We start from the raw sequence: 20,436 nt of genomic DNA on the forward strand, positions 1-20,436 counted from the left end.
GATCCCGGCCAACGACCACGCGAGGTAAAAGATTACCTCCGCGACGCAGCATACACGGCAAGCCTACCAGGAGGTCCACGTCGCCATGATCACCGCGCTTTCCATCGCCACGCCAGAGCAACGCAGCGGCCATTCACCGATGATCTTCAAGCCTCCGTGGGGGAAACTAATGAAAGCAACTCTGGAGCTGAGGTTACTTGCCGGCAACGCGGAGAAGATCCTACACAGACCATGCCGCTAGGCGACGCTGCACCAATGACGAAGCTACACACAGTGACGACGCCGCAAACAAATAACGTCGACAACACGTGACACAGCTTGAAAATTGCACTGCCACACACAGTACTGTCAAGACAGCTCAACTCCGGCAAGCAACGTCGAGCAGTGAAAAGCCAAGATCCAGCGCCATGAAAACTGCACAGCTTCTAAGCTTGGCGGGTGAAGACGCGTTAGAGGTCTTCAATACCTTCACTTTTGCCACAGGGGAAAGCAAAGAGGACTATGATACAGTGGTCGCCATGTTCGAGTCGTACTGCGCCGAGCAGCAATACGACGTTCACGAACGATACATATTTCGTACTCGCATCCAAGATAAAGGGGAGTCCTTCGAGCAGTTTCTTCGGGATCTCAAAAAATAAGCCAAGCATTATAACCTTGGCACAATGGTCAACGACATGGTGCGTGATCAAATCGTTTATGGCACGAACTCGCCCAAGCTTCGGGCGAAGATGCTAAGGGACAAAAAGCTGACGCTTGAAAAAGCTGTTGCTTTATGCAAGATGGCAGAGACTGCAGCCCGTCGAAACGAAGTTTGGAACACAAGAAGATACGGACGTGGATGCGGTCAGCTCGAGGATGCATACGTCAAAAGCACCGAGACGTCCTCAACGAGACAGCCGGTGTACTCGCTGCGGCCGAGTACACGCCCCTCGCCGTTGCGCAGCATATGGAAAAACATGCTACTCGGGCCACGGGCTGAACCACTTCGCGCCTTGCTGGAGAACTGCGGGTGTAAACAAGATTCAGCAAGAAGACAGCTTCGAAGTGCTAACGGTCGCTGTTGGAACCGTCCACAACAACCGCGACTGGCGCATCAAGGCGAAGATAGGCAGCCGAGAACTGGTGTTTAAAGTTGACACTGGTTCACAAGTGAACATCATACCCTTGTCGGTGTACCGGAAGTTGCGTATGGCTGCGTTGGAACCCAGTAATACCACGCTCCGTTCTTATAACAGTGGGCTCACCAAACATAGCGGCGTGGTTGCAACAAGCGTACTAGTCGGAGACAGAGAGGTGGCCGCTGACTTTTTTGTGGTAAGAAAGGACCACCAAGCCATTTTGGGCCTCGAAACGATCGAGCTATTGGGCCTGATCCAACGAGCGATAGAAGCTGTCTCGACCACAGTAGAAGGCGTACTCCAACCGTTTCCTGGACTGTTCAAAGGCACTGGATGCATTCAGCGAAAACACAAAATAATGCTCCGCGAAGACTCCGTCCCCGCCGTCCAGCCGGCGCGAAGGGTGCCGCTGTCTCTTCAGCAGCCGCTGCGTGACGAATTAGACCGGACGGAACAAGAAAGCATCGTACGGGAAATGAGCAGCCCAACTGACTGGGTAACCTCTTCGGTCATTGTGCGCAAAAACGACGGCAAGTTAGGAGTATGTCTTGACCTCAGAAAGATTAACGAGAGTCTAAAACGGGAGCACTACCGATGCCTCGTGGAGAGGTCATTGAGGCGGAGCTGTCAGGCGTAAAATTTTTCTCTCGTTTGGATGCGAATGCGGGGTTTCACCAAATTCCGCTGGATGAGGACTATTCAAGAATATGGAACTTCGCGACGCCCTTTGGTCGTTACTGTTTTCTACGCCTTTCGTTTGGCATAGCCTCAGCCAGTGAAGTGTTCCAGAAAGCCCTGAATGAGATATTTGATGGCCTCCCCGGTGTGCGAGCGTATGTCGACGATGTTCTAATATGGGCTACAAATAGGGCAGACCATGACGAACGGCTGCATAGCATCCTAAGCGCGGCTGAAGGGGCAGGACTGACCTTCAACGAGGCAAAATGTCACTTTGGCGTTCAAGAAATTGCTTTCTTGGGCGGCATTATCAGCAGCAGAGGCATAAGACCAAACCACACTCTCGTGAAGAGCCTTCTAGAAATGCCTAAACCGAAAGATAAACAGGCGGTACAGAGAGTGCTTGGCGTTGTGAACTACTTTAGCAAATACTTACCAGCACTAGCTCAGCAGACGACAGCGTTGCGGCCCCTTATCATGCAGAATGCGATGTTTAGTGGACACAAAATCATGAGGACTGGCAGGACATTTGCAAAGCATTGACCGAAGCACCTCTTCCGGCAATATTTCACCCAACAAAGGGAACGAAAGTGACGTCATATGCATCACAAGCTGGCATGGGCTCAGCCCTGCTGTGGCGTCATGGTGCTACCTTCAGACCGGTAGCATATGCATCTCGAGTCCTGACAGAAGCCGAGAAACGATATTCGCAAATGGAGAAAGAAGCACTTGCCCTTGTCTTTGGTGCGAAAAATTCCATCATTTTGTGTATGGCCATCCGATATCTTTAGAAAGTGACCACCGGCCGCTGATGGATATCACTAAGAAAGCGATTGGGGACATTCCGCCTAGAGTGCAGCGTTTCTTTTTGCTGCTTCTGAAGTACAACTACGTGTTATCGCAAGTTCCTGGCAAACAGATGGAGCTCGCCGACAAGCTGTCAAGGTCGCCACTCCCTACTTATGTCGTCGCTGTGGATACGGATGATGTCGAAGTGAACGCCATCAATGTACTATCGTGAACCGTGAGTGAAAGAACAATGACGCTCCTTGTGCGCGAGACATCCGCGGATTCCTATCTACAGGGTGTGATACAGCGTATTTCGATAGGCGGGCCTATAGACGGGTATTTTAAGCCTATCGCGTCGGAGCTATCAGTTGTGAACGGCGTACTCATGAAGGGCACCACGGCATAAGCATGCGTGCCGAGATACTGCAGCGCATTCATGCAGGGCACCTCGGTATAGCCAAGAGCAAAGCAAGAGCTAGGCAACTAGTTTACTGGCCTGGCATGAACTCTGACATCGAATTATTGAACCAAAATTGTGGAATCTGCAGGAAGTACGCATACAGTCAGCCAGCAGAGCCACTATTGCTTCGTTCAACGCCAAATCAAGCTTGGCAGCGTGTTGGTGCCGATATATTTCAGTACGGGGGAAAGTACTAATTGTGCGCTTTTGAAGCAATGTAAAATTTCCCGGATGTAGAGAAGCTCTCTGGTCTGAGTGCGAGCAATGTCATTGAAAAGCTTGGTGCAAAATTTTCAAGATATGGCATCCCAGCTGAACTTTGCACCGATAATGGACCTCAATTTTCTAGCCGCGAGTTTGCAAGTTTTTCGAAACTGTATTACTTCCATCACACTACATCCAGCCCGCAGTTTCCGCGCTCAAATGGTCTTGCTGAAAAGGGCGTACAGGTGATCAAAAGGATTCTTAAGAAAACAAGCGAAAAAAATGAATATTTTTGTCTTGGTGTATTAAATTACAGGACATGTCCATTGGAAGACGGCCGGTCGCCTGCAGAGCTGCTTCAAGGAAGGAGTCTTCACACTCTATTGCCCGACTTCTGCCCGCAGCCGATCATCCAGGTCAGCAAGCACAAGCAGTCGAGCCATCCCTTGCAAAAGGTGACGTCGTACGGATAAAAGGGTCCTCATGGGAAAGAAAAGACAAAGTGATATCACCTGCCGGACCACGATCCTATCGCATTCAAACAGGCGAAAGCATCTTGGGGTGCAACCGGCAGCATTTGCTCGCAACAAGGGAGCAATTCACTTCATGCTCATCGGTCGGCAGCGACTCTGTTGACGACCTACCAACTGGAGCCCAGCATCAGCGTGTCACCTCATCCCCACAGGATCCTACAGCCACTTCTCCGACGTAACAGCCTCCCCTGCCAAGGCGGTCCACACGACCCATAAGACAATCCATGCGTTTAGGCTACAAGAACTTTCAACAAATCACTAACGGCTCATTCTTATTGTTAAGGGGAGGGGGATGTATCATATCAGTGCCGGTGCCTGTTTGCTATCACCAGCTCATGTGCGACGTGCTGCACTGCCTCCTCTCTTCTTAACCCTGCCTTCTCTCCCCACGGCCCTATATATGCACGGACCGTAATAAACCTGGGCAGTTGTTGTTCCCTGACTGTGAATAACACATCCCGGGCTACTTGGTTCATCACAAGGCAGAACAGCGCAAGCTACACACGGACAAGACAGTAGACGAGACACACACAGCGCTGTGTGTGTCTCGTCTACTGTCTTGTCCGTGTGTAGCTTGCGCTGTTCTGCATTGTCCCTGACTCTGCCGTTCGTCATTCCGGTCAACTTCACGATACAGCCATGAAAGACGTCTACCTTTAGCCTAAATCTACGAACCCTAGACCGACCCTGCCATGCCAAGTACTTCTCGCCGACGGGTCTGAAGCGCGAGTAATGGCAGGTTGATGTTGATGAAATAGACCTAGAAAAAGCAACCGTCATCAGGCTGGATTACCTTACGGGTTCTAACGCATGCCGTTGGAGCTTTGTTCCGCGCCAGGCTTTTGGTTGCGCCAATGCAAGTGCGAGTAGGGGTGGTGGGATGAAGCAAGTGGTGCAGATGGACCGTCAAGTTACCTGATTAAGTTGTAATTGTCTCGGCCAATGATCAAATGTTATAACAGAGCACAACGCCGGATTTTTTCCGTGATGAAGCCGCTTGTTTGCGACGATGCAGGTGGAGAGTAAGGGCGGGGAGAGGGGCGAGGAAGGGGGGGGGGGGGGGGCGTTGTCAGGTGGCACGTTCTGTGACCTGACCAAGTCGTAATTCCCTCGATCAATCAGAGAATTTGAAGACGGACCACAACGCCGAGATTATCCAAATTTTATGGCAGACCACACTTCCGGTTTTTTCCGTGATAATGCTTCTAACACTATCGCATTACAACACCACTATGCTGTCCGATGTCAGTGCAGGTAGAAGAAACCCAAGTGGTCTAAATTCTCGGGATACCTCCACATCGGTGTCACTCTTATCTCATGTGTTTTTTATTAAGACTTTCTAGCACACAATTTGCATTTCAAATCCCTGCGTCAGCTGTATGAATTATTTTTGCTCGATACTGGTGCCTTTCTCGTTGCGTTCAATAGTGGTGTTGTGACATCGTTAGTCGAGGGACTAGGAGTCTTCACCGGAAACGCTATGTTCTTAAGCAAACTGCTTGAGAATTCACTAACTACTAACCAGGTACTTTTCGCACAAAGCGCTACCTTCTTAGTGGCTGATGGTAGGAACAGTTAAACTATTTAAAGTTTCTAAAGATGAAAATTTGTAAATAGCATTAGCATCGATTATTCGAGCATTACTTAAGAACACTGCCTTGAGGGAAGTACTAATTATAGCTCACCATAAAAATGGTAGTAAATGAGTAATTACTCATTCTTCCAATGGACATGTCCTGTAATTTAATACACCAAGACAAAAATCTTCATTTTTTTCGCTTGTTTTCTTAAGAATCCTTTTGATCACCTGTACGCCCTTTTCAGCAAGACCATTTGAGCGCGGAAACTGCGGGCTGGATGTAGTGTGATGGAAGTAATACAGTTTCGAAAAACTTGCAAACTCGCGGCTAGAAAATTGAGGTCCATTATCGGTGCAAAGTTCAGCTGGGATGCCATATCTTGAAAATTTTGCACTAAGCTTTTCAATGACATTGCTCGCACTCAGACCAGAGAGCTTCTCTACATCCGGGAAATTTTACATTGCTTCAAAAGCGCACAATTAGTACTTTCCCCCGTACTGAAATATATCGGCACCAACACGCTGCCAAGCTTGATTTGGCGTTGAACGAAGCAATAGTGGCTCTGCTGGCTGACTGTATGCGTACTTCCTGCAGATTCCACATTTTTGGTTCAATAATTCGATGTCAGAGTTCATGCCAGGCCAGTAAACTAGTTGCCTAGCTCTTGCTTTGCTCTTGGCTATACCGAGGTGCCCTGCATGAATGCGCTGCAGTATCTCGGCACGCATGCTTGTGCCGTGGTGCCCTTCATGAGTACGCCGTTCACAACTGATAGCTCCGACGCGATAGGCTTAAAACACCCGTCTATAGGCCCGCCTATCGAAATACGCTGTATCTACGCCTTTCGTTTGGCATAGCCTCAGCCAGCGAAGTGTTCCAGAAAGCCCTGAATGAGATATTTGATGGCCTCCCCGGTGTGCGTGCGTATGTCGACGATGTTCTAATTTGGGCTACAAATAGGGCAGACCATGACGAACGGCTGCATAGCATCCTAAGCGCGGCTGAAGGGGCAGGACTGACCTTCAACGAGGCAAAATGTCACTTTGGCGTTCAAGAAATTGCTTTCTTGGGCGGCATTATCAGCAGCAGAGGCATAAGACCAAACCACACTCTCGTGAAGAGCCTTCTAGAAATGCCTCAACCGAAAGATAAACAGGCGGTACAGAGAGTGCTTGGCGTTGTGAACTACTTTAGCAAATACTTACCAGCACTAGCTCTGCAGACGACAGCGTTGCGGCCCCTTATCATCAAGGCCAGCGGCTTCGCGCAATAATGACGCAGTGAAGGCGCAAATGAGTCAACAGTAGTAAGGCGGTTGCACTTTTGATTGCCAGGCTGATTATCGCCGTTCCTGATGAAAAATGTTATGATGTGCTTGTAATTCGTGGCACGCTTGACAGTTGTATTGCGAGTGAATACCAAATCAGTGCATGCGTTGCTTGCACGACTTCATTGGTTGTGTAGGGTTTGTCCCGAGGTTAATTTTTCGCTGTCATGTCAGCGGAGAACTATCTGCGTTTTTTGGCATACGGGTAGAAGTCGTCAAGAAGCAACGTTTAGACGACGCTGTATAGGGAGAATGACTTCAATAGGCGGAGGCCGTTTTTCATCGGGGCGTAAAGAGACACGGAGACAGCCACAGGGACGATCTCGGTTCCAAGGTGAGCTGCACAAGTGTCAGCTGGGCCTCGCATGATGTGTGTAATGAAGCTGTATATCGGCTTGGCCGCCACAGCATTGCAGCGTGGAATAGCAACACCTCCCCACCCCCTACCTTCCCTCCATCCCTCCCTTCGCAGAGAGCGGCTGATACCGCGTGCCCGACCCAAAGAGATAAAGATAGCTCGACTAAAGGGCTGCGTATCCGCAGTCGTTGTGTGGTCGCGAGTGAGCCTATGCAGCGCGTGTGCATGGCGACCACATCCGACATCGACAATTCTAAACTCGGCGAACAGAGCTACGCCAGCTGGCTAGCGCAGTAAATGTAAAATCTCATCTTCGACAATACAGCAGTATTGCTTAAATATCCGATTTGCACATATACAGGCGTATAAAGTATGTTTCCCGTTTTCAGTATGATGTACCAAGTGACCAGTGCTAAAGCACTGCACGGTGTCGTGTGGTTGCTTTTTAAAGATATAAACGGAGAAACCACACAAAAGTGAAGTCGAAATTCAGTATTTCGTAAATATAACAGCAGTTGAACGCCCTAAAGGTACACGTGAACTACTGCAAATTCCTCTTCTACAACGGAGGCAGCTAAATATCCTGGAGTTCCTTATCACTTCCACTGACACAAGTCGCTATTTCTGTCTTCTGGCAGCGAGCAATCTGTTGTCATTGCAACGAGGAATTTCTGCGACAAAATAACTTACCTGATAGCAATGGCTGTTTTCGAGTGCCTCCATGCAGCGTGTAATCTCTCAGAACTGATTATAACGAGCAAGTTCTGCTGCGGACTGAAGCTGTTGCATAGCTACACCCGCCGTGGCGCTGCTTGCTGCCACCTCGTCTTGAATCCATGAGTTCAAAAGATTGAATGACAACGATAACGTCATGTTGGTTTTGTGTACGATCAGTACAAGCATGCCTAAATTCTGGTTCTTCATATTTTGTGTTTGATCCTTATGCTGCTGGCAAGCATGAGTGTGTGACGGCTGTGTTTTCGTTATAGGAGAGTCACAACAAGTGTTTATTGCTGTGAGAAAAGAGTTGGCACGAACTTTAGCGTCTTGCCGAGCCGTGCATTTGCGGGCAGTCTTCCCAACACGTTTGTCTTCTGTATGACAGTTCCCGTTTTGCTCCTTAGAGCTTGCGTATACAGGAAGCGCTCCTAGCACGTAGGTCTTCCTCAGCTGCGACCTAGCCCCTCCCGCAAAGTGGCCGATGTATGTGCATATCCGCTGGCGGCTGTATCACAACTACGTCGTTTGCTACTGTGCTGCAGCGCAGTACGCCGCGTCATGCACTCATTACAGCATTTTTTTCATGAAAGGCATTTTAAAGCATTTGCGGCGTCTTTTATGCGTAGCATATTGCAATCACTCAGTTCAGCCCTTGGGCGTGGCCGGGCAGCCACCAAACCACGTGACGTGACGTCACCAAACCACAATAAAAGAACAAAAAAAAAGAAAGAAAAAAAAGGACGGCCGAGCATGATGGCGTTTGCCACCGCCCCGTTTCAAAGGGGGCGCTCCTATTCATCCATCCATCCATCCATACGTCACGGAGGAAAAGCTGCTGAGAAAATCGAGTGCCGCCAAGCAATACCTCGCGCAAAAAGACCGCGCAATATGCTACGCATTCTTGGCTTAACCAAGCTAAGCCTGGGCATCTTTTTTCTAACCAAGCGCTCAATCTGATGATGGATATAGGCGCTAGGCCTGATCCAGAGACTATGTGCATGCGCTGGTCACGTGATTAGGAAAACTCGTTGGCTACTTCAACTACTACCACGTTTGCACCGCTAACAGATTACTGCTAGAAATCTAGGGGCGAGCTTGCAATGAATGCCAATGCAGGGTAGAGAGGAGCCTTGTGAAGAAGTCTGGAATCATGTTTGTGAACATTTCTTTTTTCTCGTTGGCATGAAACTTCGTTTCATGGACACCCCTCTTCTTACCAAATATGGACACGCATTGCACTAGTTCAAATAGGAAAAAAATAGGCGAATAGGAAAAAACAGGCAACTTTGTACAGAATTTAAATAAAATAAGGCCTCCGTATTTGTTTTATCATGGAACGTTCAGCTATAATCAAGTGAGAAGTAAGCTGCTGGGGTTAGACGAATGGCATACTTAACATGTGGGGTATAAAAATAAAATGACATAAGAAACAGCAGCTGCGCTTTATAAATGAGCTTTTATTCAATCCTCGCTGTAATGCATGCATAATAACGTGTATTCATTTGGAGATTAAGCACCGAATATTTGTAAACATCGATATCCCATGAGATTTTTACCGAACGCGCTAGTTTTAAAATACAATCACCTCATGTAAAGTTTTCAGAAGAAATATAGACGGTGAATTAAGAGACTAATAAGGAAACATTTTATTTTAGGATGGTTTGGTTTGGTTTATGGGGTTTAACGTCCCAAAGCGACTAAGGCTATGAGAGACGCCGTAGTAGAGGGCTCCGGAAATTTCGACCACCTGGGGTTGTTTAACGTGCACTGACATCGCACAGTACACGGGCCTCTAGAGTTTCGCCTCCATCGAAATTCAGCCATCGCGGCTGGGATCGAACCCGCTTCTTTAGGGTCAGCAGCCGAGCACCACCACTGAGCCACCGCGGCGGCATTTTTTTATTTTAGGTAATAAACAGTATAACAACAATAATCGCATCTGTTTCCGCCCGGTTGGTCCAACTATACTGGCTTGAAGAAACGGCTTTTGTGTAGCGGTCATTTTTGCACTGTTAACTGCTTACTTCCTAGCATGTTATGGACACTAGAATTCTTATAACTCCCACAACGCCTTTTCCTTGTAATGAAGTGCTTTTCTTGTTTGATATCTTGTCAAGTTTATGCCGGCAAACTCCCTGTGGACGACAGTGCTTTCACAAGAGTGAACCAACACGCATTTAGAGATCGGAGCTAGACGCCGGCTAATAGTGGAACTTTTGTTTCAGTGCTGTGCTTTCCACGTTAAAATTCTTTGCTTCGGTATGCAGCAAATATCAAAATTTAAGATGATGAAATTGTCTTCGCTTTTGATAGCTATTTATAATACAACTCACATTAAAAGTTCAGTAGTGGCTATGGAGAGTTGTTTTCGCTTACCTGCAAATTATTTGCCCACATCTTTTGTTCTTAACGATAGGCGGGCATGGTTTGTACGTAGCTTCGCTTTCATGTAGGCAGACAAGTTTTACTTGTGTGTAACCTCGCCTCTGTTGGGAGCAAATAAATGTTTGAACAGTACTTGCCCAGCTTGCATTCCCTCTTAACGACATTTGCTCTTTAACAGGAGGGTCTATGAGGAGCTCAGCGCAGTGAAGTATCAAGTATTGAAGCTTTAGTTGCCACGCATTTGCACCGCCTTTGACGTAAAACGACACAGCTTTCGGCATGACCTGAGATTACAGAATATAGTAATGCGATGTGATTATACATGGGAAAATAGAGAAATTCGCATAGTTTTAAGCGATGGTTCTTTACGATAACCAACCGCCGCACGCTCCCAGAACTGATAATTTTCAGTGTCAGACGTGACCATATATTGCGAATAGATCGCATCCTACTTAATATTTTGCTTCCTTAAATCTCATTTTTCGTTGCTTCCTCGCTTCATTCTGCTGAGGAGGGTTGTTATGAATGGATGAGCGGAGGAAGGAAGCTTTCAGTTGGATACTCGTGTGTTATTTTGTGGTATATGGTAGGTGGCTCATACAGAGGGTGGACTAAGGTGGTGGAGGATGCTCATAGGCGGGAGGTGCCACCGAAGGAAGCACCTAATGCTCTTACACGCACAAACACAAACACACAGACCGCGCCTTTTTTCCAGGAGAAGAATGTCCTTCTTAATCTGTAAAGTTGAGGCTGCAATGACTCTAAAAACGTCAATCACACAATAAGGCGTTAAGATGACCTGAAAGCACGGTTTGTAAAAATTATTTTTTGTGGTTGGTTGCGAATTTTTATTTAGAAGGAAAGAGGGTTTCGTACACGAGACGGACATGTATTACTAGCCAACTTGGATCCATGGCATCAACTCGCTTAGCAACCGAACAACGAGCTTAGTGCAGTGCAAAAAAGCGATGCTGTTTCCACATCTGTATTTTCGATGGCAAGTTCAGCGTAAAGCAGATAAGTTTAAGGCGGTTGCGGCACAAGAGTTGCGAATATATCGTGAAAACCAAGAAAGCTATGCAACGTTTTCAAATTGTCAATCAAAAATTCACTGGAGAGCTTTGTGGAAATGGCACTCCTCTTTCATACGCTGTCAACTTTGGAAAGAGCGTCACTACCACTGTATCATGTAGCGAGCACAACTAGGCTGGTAAGATACATCGAAGCTAAACGAACGCTGTGACACAGCGCGCAGGAAAGCACCCAACACGCTGAAGCAATTCCTACGCGGAGACATAAGACCCAAATAGACATCGCGCATCTCTGAGTCCCCATCCCAAGAATTAAATGTGGCCACCCAGTCGAACTGGTCCAGCCAGTCCTCGGCGTCCTCATGAGGTAGGCTTTGGAAACGCTGCAGATCCCGTTGGTGGTGGAGAAGGACTGGCGCCGTTGATGCTGGAGGATTCATTATAGCAGCGCCGGCACTCCTTACTGACTTGAGGTCGGGCAGCAGCCCGAACTTAGGGGATAGGCCTTGTAGTCGGCGGCTGCCCTGGTCAACAGGCGTGTCTACCTGGGGTGGTCGACCTCTGCTTGAATCGTGACTTCATGGGGGCGTCCGGTACGTGAAAGATGTACCCCGCACCTAAACCAGATGTAACGTCGGTGTAAAGGCGCTCTAACGCACTAGGTGGCTGGGAAGGCTCCCAAGAACGTCCGCGGCCTACACCGACGGAGGAGAGAATTTCGTTGTTCTCTCTCCTACAGTCCTGACGTCGTCGGCTTCTGGAGCGCTAGCGTCAATATATTGTAAATGAATCAGACAATCAGTTTATTTCGGACAACATTACATGGTGTGCGCGGGGAGAGGCGAGGCTAAGGAGACTTGGTTATCTCGCGAGCAGACCTAACCTCCGCACTACACATCGGTGTAGATGACACACAGCAAAGATGTATATGAAATGTAGATCAAAGGCGAGGGGTGTGATATTTCGGCAATGCATGTTAATGTACGGAAATCTGTTTGTACTATAAACGCGCGTGCCTGCCGGAGGGCTCAAAGCGACTTATGTCAAATGCGTGCCTCCGTGACGCACGTACCGTGCGAAAGTCTTTGCCCCACCCTGCTGCGGTACTCCCTCCTCCTCGGCACTTCGCTGCAAGGGAGAGGCGCAGAATGTTACGTGGTACTTGCGTGACGCTCTGCGGTAGTTTGGAGGGCGTGGCTATGCGCTCCCCGAAAGCGCGCGGTTTTCGAATAGCGCAAGAAATGGCAGAAATTTGTTTAGCCTCTGCGGCGAGAGTAACTGCGTTTTTGAAATCCTTAAAACTAATATCGGTAGAACTAACGGCCGGCTACAAGTACTAATTTCAATCAGGAGCCTATCAATAATTGTTAACCGTTAACTATTAGAATTCATTTAATCACACTACTAGCTAACTTCGTTCTCCTGCTTCTTCACGACCGCTAACACCGGTATTACTATGCCACAGAAAGATACTCTTTACCCGAAAACCATATTTTTAAATATCAGCAGCCGATTTCCCTAAAACGCCTGGTGTAACTTTCAACACCGATTTTACAAGTTAGCATTCTTTGTCGATTTATGTAAAGCTTTAAAGTCACGGTTCCACGACATGCTATTTCTCGAACTAAAAGATGTGGAATCCCTTTCTTTATTATCAAACAATAGACAGCTATTCATTTAATAGGATGCAATGAAGAAACAACAGCAAAACCAGCATGTAATTGAAGAAGTTCTTCAAAGTCTTTCCTTGCTTCCTCAGTATTGTTAAAAGGATATTACTTCTGTGACTTCCAAAATTATCCTAAGTCATAACGCACACAGACGAGTGAAATATTTTACTGGCCATACGCACGGTAAATGAGCTGCTGAAGATTGTTAATAGGCATATGGAGTCACATTCCGCCTTGCTTCGCTAGAATGGCTTGCAACTGAATACTGAGTAGACCAAATACATTATGTTGGCAAGCATTAATGAGCCAATGAAAGATATATTCATATTTCTTTCAAATGACGCTCAGTCCAACTGACGTGAAATGTTTCAAAAATTCTTTTCACGAACGAGCTGACTTCCTTACATATGCTGAAACCATGTGACCTTTGACACCACGAAAAAAAAAAGGAATGCGCTGACCTCGCCCTCTCAGACTCTGGCTGTTACAGTTGCCAACATGGACCCCACTTCTACTGAAGACGGGGCCCCCTCTCCTTCCCGCCCTGGTTGGGTCTGTAAGAGGTCCACCTCAAACCGCTAAAGGCTTCACTTCGCACGGCATGGGCCGTTGATCTCGACAAAGGTAATCAAACTCGTTGTCAGGCAAAGTCACGGCCATGATGAAGTTAATGGATGCAACCATTACAGGCGGGCCCAGCCGCTGATTCCCTCTTGGTCGAAATTATGTAAAGCTCTCTTCAGTACACAGGCACGCAGAAAGCTCCTGCTAACCGCCACTGCACAGACGTTGCACAAGCCCGCCATTCAGGAACCGCATAGCCAGGCCGGATCCGGCCCTTGCCCTCAGGCAAACCTGGGCCACTACGCAATTCCATCGGCCTATGCTCGAACAGGATGGGTGCTTGTGACTTCTCGACTGAACACCTTCATGCTAGCGAATGCCATGTGAACACTGCACCCAGGTTGGAACACACCACCTTCCATCCCAGACCGAAGCGTCTCTCAACGCACTCCATCATGGGATGGTGTCTACTCTAGGTTTTATGGGCCTTAAAAGCTTGCAAGGTTCATGGGATTAAGCTTCATTCGACGCCGTTTTAAGAATTGAAGTATTGCGCTGGCGCCATGGTCATACCATGGAGGAGCATGAGAAAAGGATACGGATTTTCAAATATGTGAATATAAAGCGTGACTGTAAGTACCCTCCCTATCGGAAAAAATATCTCTCTCTGCCTCTCCCGTAATCGAGAGTAGAGTAAGCATGAAATGTTTACGGGCATAACACATTGGTTGTAGATGGTACTAGTCAAAACTTGAAATGGGTCTAGTGCTCAACACACCACACCACACTCTTCTGTTGCGTCGAAGCGATCGCCTGCAATAGTGCGGGCTTAGGTAGGCAGCCGCGAACCGTGGCGGCCTTGTCGCTTTCGGGAGCGGCCGCAAAATCATGGCGTTGTCGATAGGGGCGAGCAGTCTTCTGCTGTGGCATATCAATCGCAAAGCGATCGCTTTCCGCAAGACGCTTCCTATCTCTCCTTTCATCAGGCTCCACTGCTCGGCTTAAGCAGCTGTGACGGTGGCGGCAATGAAATGCAGGACGATGCAGAAGCCTAAGCAGACACGACGAGACGCAGGCCTGACAAGAATGTATCTGCAACGCGTTCGAATCTCCGCGAGCGTGTATACATCTGCCTGCCAAAGGGGGAACCTTCATGAGCTGAAGGCCCAGCGGCCGGTCTTTTACATGCGTAGTGTGGGACCGCAGCGCCATCCTTGGGGACCGTGTGGAAGCGCGGCCCTCTCTCTTAGACAGTCTCGTTAAATCTCGTACGGTGCCCGGATGCTCCCGTTTCAGTGCCCGGATGTTGGCTCTTGGTCTCGGCGTGACGTCACCACACTGCCGACAACGGCAGCTCAAAGCATTTCATGCTTAAAATACCACACCCTATTCTCACTGACTGGCGCATAATGAAGGTGCACTGTAAGCGCAGGCTTAAGGCTTACAAACTCATCTTTTTAAAATCCACACCCTTCTCCGGTGACATTTCCAGTGACGTCACTCAGAAGACCTTTTCTTGAAGCCTCTTTGGCGTCATATTGCGCCATGCAAAACAGAACTCACAACCACCAAAATTGGCCGAATATCTTCTGCCACCAGTTTTTTTCTGGATAGTCATGCTGTCGGAGGGGTTAACTGTATCAATTACGGAATAAATACAGATATATAATATGCCTGAGGAAGGATATAATACTCAACAGGTTTATTTTATTGCGGTTTAAAATGTGTTTTCAGTGCTGAGCACCTTAGGCAGTAGACCCCTCATTACGAAGACCATGGGAATAGATTTAGATACTGTTCCTCGCCAGGTATTTATAGAACAAGACATATTTATTCAGCGCAGGGTTTAAAAGTACCAGTACTGACAATCGAAGCGCATGACGATGAATAATGCCGCAGTTATATTTCATCCAGAATATTATGATTCAGAACGTAGACTCGGTGCTCCTCGTAGCTGGCTTTCTTGTATTCAAACTCCTTAGTTGTTGCAGAGAATTTCGTTGTTCTCTCTCCTACAGTCCTCACGTCGTCGGCTTCTGGAGCGCTAGCGTCAATATATTATAAATGAATCAGTCAATCAGTTTATTTCGGACAACATTATATGGTGTGCGCGGGGAGAGGCTGAGGAGACTTGGTTATCTCGTGACCAGACCTAACCTCCGCATTAGACATCGGAGCAGATGACACGCAGCAAAGATGCATATGAAATTTAGATTAAAGGCGAGGGGTGTGATAATTCGGCAATGCATGTTAATGAACGGAAATCTGTTTGTATATACGCGCGTGCCTGCAGGAGGGCTGAAAGCGACTTATGTCAAATCCATACGATTTCAGCAGCGCGAACACAGTTAGGAAAAACAGAAGGCGGAGCACTTTTTGAGCACTTTTTGACAGACAGTTTTTCCCGTCAAGTTACTAGGCTAACGCATTCGGGATACCCGCAGCCCCTCTCACATCGGTAGCGGAAAAACGCCTGAAAATCTTGAAGTGCGGACGTAGTAACTCGGACGAAACGCAGCAGCGGGAAAAAAGGTTGCTTTCATTCCATATCTTCACCAATTGTCGCATAATCTCAAGAAAATCGGTAAGAGAGCAGGCGTAGAAGTTGTCTTTTTCCGCCGCGTCGCGCCTCTCGAGCCTCTGCAACAAAGTCAATAAGACAAAAAAGAGAAGAGGCTGTGCTGTTCGGCACCGGAATCGCTTTGTTGCTTGGGAAGAGGGTGTTGTGTATAGGATTCCGTTGAACTGTGACAAGGCCTACATAGGCCAAACGGGAAGGTGCCTCAACGGAAGGTTAATGGAGCACAGCAACGATTTATCAGTTTCCTCACAACGAAATCTACCCTCCCACTGGCAGGGATGTGATAGCAAAAGGAAATGTGTTCCATGTTTCAAAAGAACATCCGTGCTATAAAAGCTTAAAAACCAGTTGACGCGCGAAATTGTTGAAGCTGCCTACATCAGGAAGTCTAGGGAAGGTAGTGTTAGCACTCCCTAAATCTCCCTGTCCGAAAAAGTAGTCGCTTTTCTCTCTGGTTTTATTTGATTTCACCCGGTTTTAGTGGCATCCTTCACATGGTTTCTGACGTTTTAGCCGTGTTAGTTGTTGGCGTTCATCCTTAGTTAACCTTTTTAGCAGTTGTTTTCCGCAATTTCTCCTAACAACCTCCGCTTCTTCGGCTTTGTTATTCAATCGTGTTGTAGCAATTGTCATCCCATCGTGTTGTAGCAATGTCATTCCTGTGTTTTTTAGCTTTTTTTGCTTGTGTTTTCTTCGGACCTTCATGCACCCTCAGCCCTGTTGTTCCATGCTTTTTACATGTCTTTCATTGGTTTTTAGTCTTTTCTTTTTTAGCACTCATGCTCATTGTATCCTTGATAACCCGGGAAAAAGTGATAATATACTCGTTCGCGCTCTGATTCTGTTGTGCTTAGATAAATCCCCCAGGTGGCCGTTTCTATGGCGTGTGTATTTATGAGCGGGGCCTTGAGCATTCTTGAAATAAAGTTGATAGTTCAGCGCTCTGTCCTGTCCAACTTCTGTTTTTCCTAACTGTGTTCGCGCTGCTGAAATCGTATGGATTCCCACCAACTAGCCCGCCAGATTGTGTTACGTCAAATGCGTGCCTCCGTGACGCACGTACCGTGCGAAAGACTTTGCCCCACCCTGCTGCGGGGCTCCCTCCTCCTCGACACTTCGCTGCAAGGGAGAGGCACAGACAGCATGTTACGTGGTACTTGCGTCACGCTCTGCGGAAGTTTGGTGGGCGTGGCTATGCGCTCCCCGCAAGCGCGCGGTTTTATAATGGCGCTAGAAATGGCAAAAATTTGTTAGCCTCTGCAGCGAGAGTAACCGCGTTTTTGAAATCCTTAAAACTTATATCGGTGAAACTAACGGTCGGCTACAAGTACTAATTTCAAACAGGTGCCTATCAATAATAGTTAACCGTTAACTATTAGAATTCATTTAATCCCACTACTAGCTAACCTGGTTCTCCTGCTTTTTCACGACCGCTAACACCGGTATTACTATGCCACAGAGAGATACTCTTTACCCGAAAACCATATTTTTAAATATCAGCTGCCGATTTCCCTAAAACGCCTGGTTTAACTATCAACACTGATTTTACAAGTTAGCATTCTTTGTCAATTTATTTAAAGCTTTAAAGTCACAGTTCTCGAACTAAAAGATGTGGAATCCCTTTCTTTATCCTCAAGCAATAGACAGCTATTCATTTAATAGGTTGCAATGAAGAAACAACAGCTAAACCAGCATGTAATTGAAGAAGTTCTTCAAAGTCTTTTCTTGCTTCCTCAGTATTGTTAAAAGAAATTTACTTCTGTAACTTCCAAAATTATCCTAAGTCATAACACACACAGACGAGTGCAATATTGTACTGGCCATACGCACGGTAACTGAGCTGCAGAATATTGTTAGTAGGCATATGGAGTCACATTCCGCCTTGCTTCGCTAGAATGGCTTCCAACTGAATACTGAGTAGACCAAATACATTATGTTTGCAAGCATTAATTAGCCAATGAACGATATATTCATATTTCTTTGAAATGACGCTCAGTCCAACTGTGGCGAAATGTTTCAAAAATTCTTTTCACGAACGAGCTGACTTCCTGACATATGCTGAAACCATGTGACCTTTGACACCACGAGAAAAAAAAAAAGAAGGAATGCGCTGACCTCGCCCTCTCAGACTCTGGCTATTACAGTTGCCAACTTGGACCCCACTTCTTCTGAAGACGAGGCCCCCTCTCATTCCCGCCCTGGTTGGGTCTATAAGAGGTCCACCTCAAACCGCTAAAGGCTTTACTTCGCACGGCATGGGCCGTTGATCTTGACAAAGGTAATCAAACTCTTTGTCAGGCAAAGTCATGGCCATGATGAAGTTAATGGATGCAACCATTACAGGCGGGCCCAGCCGCTGATTCCCTCTTGGTCGAACCTATGTAAAGCTCTGTTCAGTAGACAGGCACGGAGAAAGCTCCAGTGAACCGCCACTGCACAGACGTTGCACAAGCCCGCCATTCAGGAACCGCATAGCCAGGCCGGGTCCGGCCCTTGCCGTCAGGCAAACCTGGGCCACTACGCAATTCCATCGGCCTATGCTCGAACAGGGTGGGTGCTTGTGACTTCTCGACTGAACACTGTCGTGCTAGCGAATGCCATGTGAACACTGCACCCAGGTTGGAACACACCACCTTCCATCCCAGACCGAAGCGTCTTTCAACGCACTCCGTCATGGGATGGTGTCTACTCAAGGTTTTATGGGCCTTAAATGTTTGCAAGGTTCATGGGATTAAGCTTCATTCGACACCGTTTTAAGAACTCAAGTACAGCGCTGGCGCCATGGTCATACCATGGAGGAGCACGAGAAAAGGGTCTGGATTTTCAAATATGTGAATATAAAGCGTGACTGTAAGTACCCTCCCTATCGGAAAGAAAATCTCTCTCTCCCTCTCCCGTAATCGAGAGTAGAGTAAGCATGAAATGTTTACGGGCATAACACATTGGTTGTAGATGGTACTAGTCAAAACTTGAAATGGGTCTAGTGCTCAACACACCGCACCACACTCTTCTGTTGCGTCGAAGCGATCGCCTGCAACAGTGTGGGCTTAGGTAGGCAGCCGCGAACCGTGGCGGCCTTGTAGCTTTTGGGAGCGGCCGCATAATCATGGCCTTGCGGTAGGGGCGAGCAGTCTTCTGCTGTGGCGTATCAATCGCAAAGCGATCGCTTCTCGCAAGCCGCTTCCTAACTCTCCTTTCATCAGGCTCCACTGCTCGGCTAGCAGCTGTGACGGTGGCGGCAATGAAATGCAGGACGATGCAGAAGCCTACGCAGACACGACGAGACGCAGGCCTGAGAAGAATGTATCTGCAGCGCGTTCGAATCTCCGCGAGCGTGTATACATCTGCCTGCCAAAGGGGGAACCTTCAGGAGCTGAAGGCCCAGCGGCCGGTCTTTTACATGCGTAGTGTGGGACCGCAGCGCCATCCTTGGGGACGGTGTGGAAGCGCGGCCCTCTCTCTTAGAGAGTCTCGTTAAATCTCGTACGGTGCCTGGATGCTCTAGTATCAGTGCCCAGATGAGTGGAATTCAGTGCCCGGATGTTGGCTCTTGGTCTCGGCGGGACGTCACCACACTGCCGACAACGGCAGCTAAAAGCATTTCATGCTTAAAATACCACACCCTTCTCCAGTGACATTTCCAGCAACGTCACTAAAGAGACCTTTTCTTGAAGCCTCTTTGGCGTCATATTGCGCCATGCAAAACAGAACTCACAACCACCAAAATTGGCGGAATATCTTTAGCCACCAGTTTTTTTCTGGATAGTCATGCTGTCGGAGGGGTTAATTGCATGATAACAGAATAAATACAGGTATATAATATGTCTTAGGAAGGATATATTACTCAACAGGTTTGTTTTATTGCGGTTTAAAGTGTGTTTTCAGTGCTGAGCAATTTAGGCAGTAGACCCCTCATTACGAAGACCACGGGAATAGATTTAGGTACTGTTCCTCGCCAAGTATTTATAGAACAAGACATATTTATTGAGCGAAGTGTTTAAAAGTACCAATACTGACGATCCAAGCGCATGACGATGAATAATGCCGCAGTTATATTTCATCCAGAATATTATGATTCAGACCTCAGACCCGCTGCTCCTCGTATCTGGCTTTCTTGTATTCAAACTCCTTAGTTGTTGCAGAGAATTTCGTTGTTCTCTCTCCTACAGTCCTCACGTCGTCGGCTTCTGGAGCGCTAGCGTCAATATATTATAAATGAATCAGTCAATCAGTTTATTTCGGACAACATTACATGGTGTGCGCGGTGAGAGGCTGAGGAGACTTGGTTATCTCGTGACCAGACCTAACCTCCGCATTACACATCGGAGCAGATGACACGCAGCAAAGATGTATATGAAATTTAGATCAAAGGCGAGGGGTGTAATATTTCGGCCATGCATGTTAATGAACGGAAATCTGTTTTTATATACGCGGGTGC

This window comes from Amblyomma mixtum, chromosome 9 (assembly GCF_055824585.1).
Source record: "Amblyomma mixtum isolate Tamu chromosome 9, ASM5582458v1, whole genome shotgun sequence".
In the NCBI taxonomy this organism is placed as follows: Eukaryota; Metazoa; Arthropoda; class Arachnida; order Ixodida; family Ixodidae; genus Amblyomma; species Amblyomma mixtum.